Consider the following 6,559-nt stretch of genomic DNA (forward strand, 5'->3'; position numbering starts at 1 on the left):
TGGTGGAAAGAGGCACACTGCATGTAGCAGTTCAAACTCTCCAGTGTTCTAGGGCTGATAGTCTCCTTTATTTTTCCTGAACCTAACTTTTTACAAGCCACTTTTATACTTATTTAATTGCATTGTCTTCCTTGTCCCACAGGATTTCTAAAGGAAGAGTACCAGAACCCAGTTATGCAGTGTCATGTTTGAGGGTCAGGAGTTTACGTGATCACAAGTTCTGAAAAGTTAGGCTGAGAAGTCAATGCAAACCTGAGATCTAATGCATTTTCTTAACACTTGTTTTCTCCCAAGATCTTGCAGTCTCTCTGCCCATCTCTGTTTCTGAACAAACATTCTGATTTTATGATCACTTGCCAGCTGTTGATTTATTTTGGAAATAAGACTTGTCTATAATTGAACGATGCCATGTGCACATTCTAGGAGTGGCACAAATTGGAAAACTGGTATGAGAAAAGGGCAAAGTCTTCATGAAAGGGGGTGCAGAGCAGGCATCTAGCTTGTGTGAGTGTGTTTGGGGTAGGAACCCAGCAGAAGACAGTCCTCGGTCTGCAGCGTCCCTTGCTGATTGGGAGGGGTAAGTCAAGGCACACAGCTCTGCAGCTATGAGGGACATTTCTCAAAGGCCGTTTGCCTCATTTGGGGCCCAGGTGAGGCACGCAATCTCCCTGTCATTTCATACTTGCTCCAGCTTATGGGTGCTACTGGAAGGTACGTGGTTTTTGTGGCATCATTCCTGGATCTAGACAGCTTCAATTGGATGTTGATGCTCATCTTCAGGAAAGAAATCATATTGAAAACTGGCATTCTAGCAGCACAGAGACAGCATGGGGCATGGAGCTTAAGCCATTCTTGTTCCAGTTCTGACTCATTAACTTAATTTATGCTTCCAACAAATATTTACTCAGGGCTTACTGTACACCAGGGACTGTGCCAGGTGTGAGGACAATGCTGAGTGGAACCAGGCATGGTTTTGCTAAGGCCTTGAGCATGTCCCATAAAAATATCACTGATGACTCTGAACAGGGACCTGCGCAGGTACTTTCCATGTAATTAGACCTCACAACAACCCTACGAGGAGAGATGCTATCTGAAAAAATAACTGGAACATAGAAAGGTTTTGTAGTTTGCCCCAAACTCAGTAATCATGGCAGAGCTGGAATTCAAATGTAGGTCTGTTGACAACAAAGCCAATATTATTTCCTTTATTAATTAAAAAAAATGTTTACACCAAAGGGCAGGTGTATGTATTTGAGAGAGGGAGAGAGAAACAGGAAGAGAAAGAGAGAGGAAGCATCCTCAATGGGGCCTGGCAGTACTGACATTTCTTCCTATTCTTCATTCTGTCAAGATCCTGGGCATGTGCACACACACCAGCATGTTTCTGAAGCACCAGGACCAGAATTTGAATTCTGTTAGGTTGTGTGGAATCTGGATCCCTTTGCATAGTGCTTAACTACTGCACTACAGGGCTGGCTTAGGGTTTTTCAGTCTTTATAATGCCTTTTTGTAAAGATTTGTTTCTTATATTCATGATAGAGAGTTCACACAAGTGCATATGCTATAGGGGCACAAAAGAAGAACACTCCCCCATCCCCCCACCCCCCAAGATCTGTCTGGGAAATCTGGGAGGAATCCACAGATGTGGGGGCAGCCGAATTATAGCTTGAAGAATGAACAGAAATCCTCTCTATAGATTCAACAGAGAAAGCATGTTAGAAAATGTGCATGTGAAGTGAAAATAAGAATACAGAGGCCAAAGGTGCCATGGTGGTTAAATGCTCTGGACTCCCACATGGCTGACCATGGTTCAAGTCCCAGGCTGGGTGACTTTCTCTCTCTCTCTGGTCAAATTGAAAATAATAAATAAATATTTTTTTTAAAAAAGAAAGAAAATACTAATACAATCCCAGATATGGAGGAATGGACTAACAAGATGCATCTGAGGGAAAAGGACAATCCAAGATAGTTGCGGTGTGGCCAGGCCAGAGAGGGTAGTGGGATGTGAGGCTATACGGGTGCACAGAGAATGGGCAGGGAAGAAAGGCAGCTTTACTAGGGGCTGTACTTCTTACCCTAAAGATGATGGGGAGTCAACGAGGGCTTAAAAGGGAAGTTTCATGACCATATCTACACAAGGGAAATCTGACTGTGGCTGAAATGTGATGGAAACAAATAATAGGTATATAAGCAGAGCAGGGGCACGACTAGAGATTATTCCAATAATTCAGATAAGATGTTTTGTGCTTGATCAGTTCTATGATGCAAGAATTAATTCAAGAATATTCAGGGAAAGATCAGTCTGATAGCCTAGTGGTTAAGGGAGCCAGCTATGGTTTGAGTCTTGGATCCAGCAGCTTTAAAAACATGCCCAGTGCATGTATGTGCATGCCTGAAATCCAGTCAGAACAGAAAAGTGAAGGAGAAGGGATTGTGGAGTGGCCAAGCCCCACTGAGGCGTGATTTCTGTCTCCCCTGTTCTTTCTGTCTCTCCCTGATGAGTGTACATGCCCTCTGGTAATAAAAAAAAAATCAGGAGATATATTTAACTATTTGACAGATTTTTTTTAAAAGACTTTTTCTATAAGGTATGTGTGCTTGCTGGGGGTGACTTTCTCTCTCTCTCTGGTCAAATTGAAAATAATAAATAAATATTTTTTTTAAAAAAGAAAGAAAATACTAATACAATCCCAGATATGGAGGAATGGACTAACAAGATGCATCTGAGGGAAAAGGACAATCCAAGATAGTTGCGGTGTGGCCAGGCCAGAGAGGGTAGTGGGATGTGAGGCTATACGGGTGCACAGAGAATGGGCAGGGAAGAAAGGCAGCTTTACTAGGGGCTGTACTTCTTACCCTAAAGATGATGGGGAGTCAACGAGGGCTTAAAAGGGAAGTTTCATGACCATATCTACACAAGGGAAATCTGACTGTGGCTGAAATGTGATGGAAACAAATAATAGGTATATAAGCAGAGCAGGGGCACGACTAGAGATTATTCCAATAATTCAGATAAGATGTTTTGTGCTTGATCAGTTCTATGATGCAAGAATTAATTCAAGAATATTCAGGGAAAGATCAGTCTGATAGCCTAGTGGTTAAGGGAGCCAGCTATGGTTTGAGTCTTGGATCCAGCAGCTTTAAAAACATGCCCAGTGCATGTATGTGCATGCCTGAAATCCAGTCAGAACAGAAAAGTGAAGGAGAAGGGATTGTGGAGTGGCCAAGCCCCACTGAGGCGTGATTTCTGTCTCCCCTGTTCTTTCTGTCTCTCCCTGATGAGTGTACATGCCCTCTGGTAATAAAAAAAAAATCAGGAGATATATTTAACTATTTGACAGATTTTTTTTAAAAGACTTTTTCTATAAGGTATGTGTGCTTGCTGGAGAGAGACAGTGAGAGGGAAAATGAGAAATCACCCCCTGGGGGATGGATATGATGCAATCCCTTCTCCATTCCCCTTCTGGGATTTAAGGCATGTGTGCACATGCACCCAGCATGATTTTTAAGCCACCAGATCCGGGACTTGAATCACAATTGGCCATGTGGGAGTCCAGTGCCTTAACTACCATACCACCTGCTGGCCCCAGACAGGTCTTTTTTTTTTTTTCAATTTTTAATTTTTTTAAATTTTTACCTAGAAGAGGGGTTAAAGAGAAGGCAATGTTTCATTTAGGTGTCTAGCTTGGGAGACTGGGGAGATGATGGCAGCATTAACTGAGATGCAAAATAAAGGAAGATGAGCCAGCGCCTGTGTTTAGGAGGAAAGGAATGAGCTTAGAATGGGTGCATTGACCAGATTGTTCATGGGGCGTGCAGGTGGACCTGTCTAGTGACAACAGTAAGAATAGCCAACACTTTCTATGCGCCTGGTACTGCTCTGTGTCTCACATGCACAGTGAGGCCTGTGACACTCACAAGCACCCTACACAGGTATTGCTGCAGTCTATTTATAGAGAAGGAAACAGAAGCATAGAGAGTCTAAACAAACAGCCCAGTGTTACATATTTAGTAAGTGGAACAATTGGACTTGATCCCAATAGATGGACTCCAAAACAATGCCCATAACCACCATAACCACTGCACTGTATAAACATAAGCTATAAGCCAGTTGTGGGCTGGATGTCCTGAAGCAAAAGTCTGGACTGGGCATCTTCATACCATAATGAAGTATTACACGGCATGAGATCATTTTAGGAAGGAAATTAGAAGAGGGTTGAATATGTGACTCTCTATTTAAGACTTGGGCAGAGCGATTTCTAAAAAGATAGCAAAAAATATCAGGATTAATGTGAGTGATACTACATAGGTGAAGCAATTAATGATAGGAAATGTTATTAAACACCCACTAAAAGAAGGTCAGACAGTACTATCAGTTATAGCCCTTGTCCTTTCAGGTGTTTACTGGGGGAGAACAGACACCAAGCCCATTACCCAGTGTAATGAATGCTCTAAAGGGGCTGTCTGTAGGCTACTACAAATGTCCAGAGGAAGGAGTCCCTAATTATGCTGGGAAGTTCAGGAAGGTTTACAGATCTGATTCAAGCTGAGATTTAAAAGAGGAATAGGAGTTTATTTGCTGGACAAAGAAATAACAGGGCATTACATTCAGAAGAGAAATGTTATGCTCCAAATTAATCAAGACTCAAGCTTGCCAGCAAAATCCAGCCCAACGATTCATAGATTAATCTGACGAGGAGCAGGCAGTAGTAGGGAATCTCATGTTGGTGTGGTGGTTCCACAATGCCCTATGGATACTAATCTCTTTTTTATTATTTTTCTCTTTCATCCTTAACATTTGTCCCAATGTGTGTCACCTCATGGTCCTGGAATGACCATTGCACTCCAGGATTTCTGTGTTTAAATTATAGGCAAAAAGTATAAGAAAATGCCACAAGAGGGAAAAAGAATACTGAGTCTGTTTCTGTTAAAATTGTTTCCCAAATAATTCAGCTGACTAATGCCACATGGTCACACTTAGCTACAGAAAACTGTGGAGAAGTGAATGTTACTAGTTGGATGCATTGTTGTTCTTAGAAGAAAGAGAGGGTGGGTGTTGGGAAAGTAACAGGTATCTACCATATTGCTGTGAAAGAATCATGGGTCTAGGAGACAGAAAAACATGCCGTTAGTTGTAGTTATGACTTGAGCCAAGGCAGATAAAGGCTCTGTATTTCGATTTTGCCTTATGTGAAAAATAGGCATAGTGGTATGAACCTAATCCCTGTCATGCAATTATCATTAGCATCATTGTCCCAGGTGCATCACTAAGTGCCTGGGACAAAAAGTAAAAAGCTTTGTCTATGTTTAAAAGAGTATTTCAGTGTTCTATTAATACTTTTCAGAAAGATGCTCAGGAAATGGACCACTGTCTAGTCAGAAAATGTTCTCTGAGGTGCTAAGGCGACACATACAAAGTGTGTTTATCTCAGCAGTAGACATTTTTAGCATATGCGTCTAATGCCTTAGACTGTATTTCAATAGTTGAAGCGGATAGGTTTTATTTTTTTAGAGTCATAGATAAAGTATGTATTGTTGGAATATATTGAAACCAGATTAATCTGAGGAATAACAATGCTGGGAGCACTCGGCTGTTGTTCTGGGAGCCTGTTGGCTAAGTATGCAGCCATAGAGGAGACCGAGAAGAAGCTGATAATGCCTTTATCTGATGTGGAGGATGTAGTCCATGAGGCCGCCTTTTGCAACAATCACATCTTTTTCTTCATTTCCTGAACAATCTAGCTAGTGACCAGAAAAGGAGCAACTAGCATTCTTGCTGCCTGCCTGCCTGCTGAGCAAAGCCACAATGATTAATTTTCATTTTCAGAAGACTGAATTATCTCTGCCCCTACATGCTAGCGTGAAAAGTCCAATCACTTCATTTTTCCTCCAACTTCGTTTTATTTCTATAAGGTCCAGATGGAACTCTAGGCCAACAAGTCAGAATTACCAAATGGCTGTGTATTTTGGGAATTAGTACATCTGCCAGAAGATGATAGTCAACAAATATTTATTATTAATAGTAATAACAGCTAATGATTCGTGAATGGTTACTTTGTATTGGACTTGAAGGAGTATGATTTTACATATGTTGAGGCATAGAGAGGTTCCGTGCCTTATCCGATGCCCGATAACATTGGGGTTGGGATTCAAACCTAGCTCTCTCTGATTCCTGTATCCTTAACCACTGTGCTATAGAGTGACCAGAAAAAGCACCTACTATGTACAAGGCAATATTGTTCCTGACCATGAAAAGACAAGCTCATAAACAAGTGTCATAAATACTTACTCCAATCTGGGTGGGGAGACAACACAAAGGAAAATGAGCCTTCTAGAAGGGAGGAAAGGAAAGATTCTGAAGAAGATACTTACTGGACAGTGGGTCAGAAGTCCTATGTGCCTTCTATTCCTTATTCTGCATGGCTGTGTGACATTTGCCTCTCTAAGCCTCAGTTTCCCCATCTGTAAAATGGGAAGAATTGCCTTGACCATTTAGAACAATGATGGTGAGTCACAGTTGGGTAAAGCTGGTAATCCCATGGCATGTTGAGGTGGAGTA

The sequence above is a fragment of the Tupaia chinensis genome, unplaced genomic scaffold (assembly GCF_000334495.1).
Source record: "Tupaia chinensis unplaced genomic scaffold, TupChi_1.0 Scaffold148234_1, whole genome shotgun sequence".
NCBI lineage: Eukaryota > Metazoa > Chordata > Mammalia > Scandentia > Tupaiidae > Tupaia > Tupaia belangeri.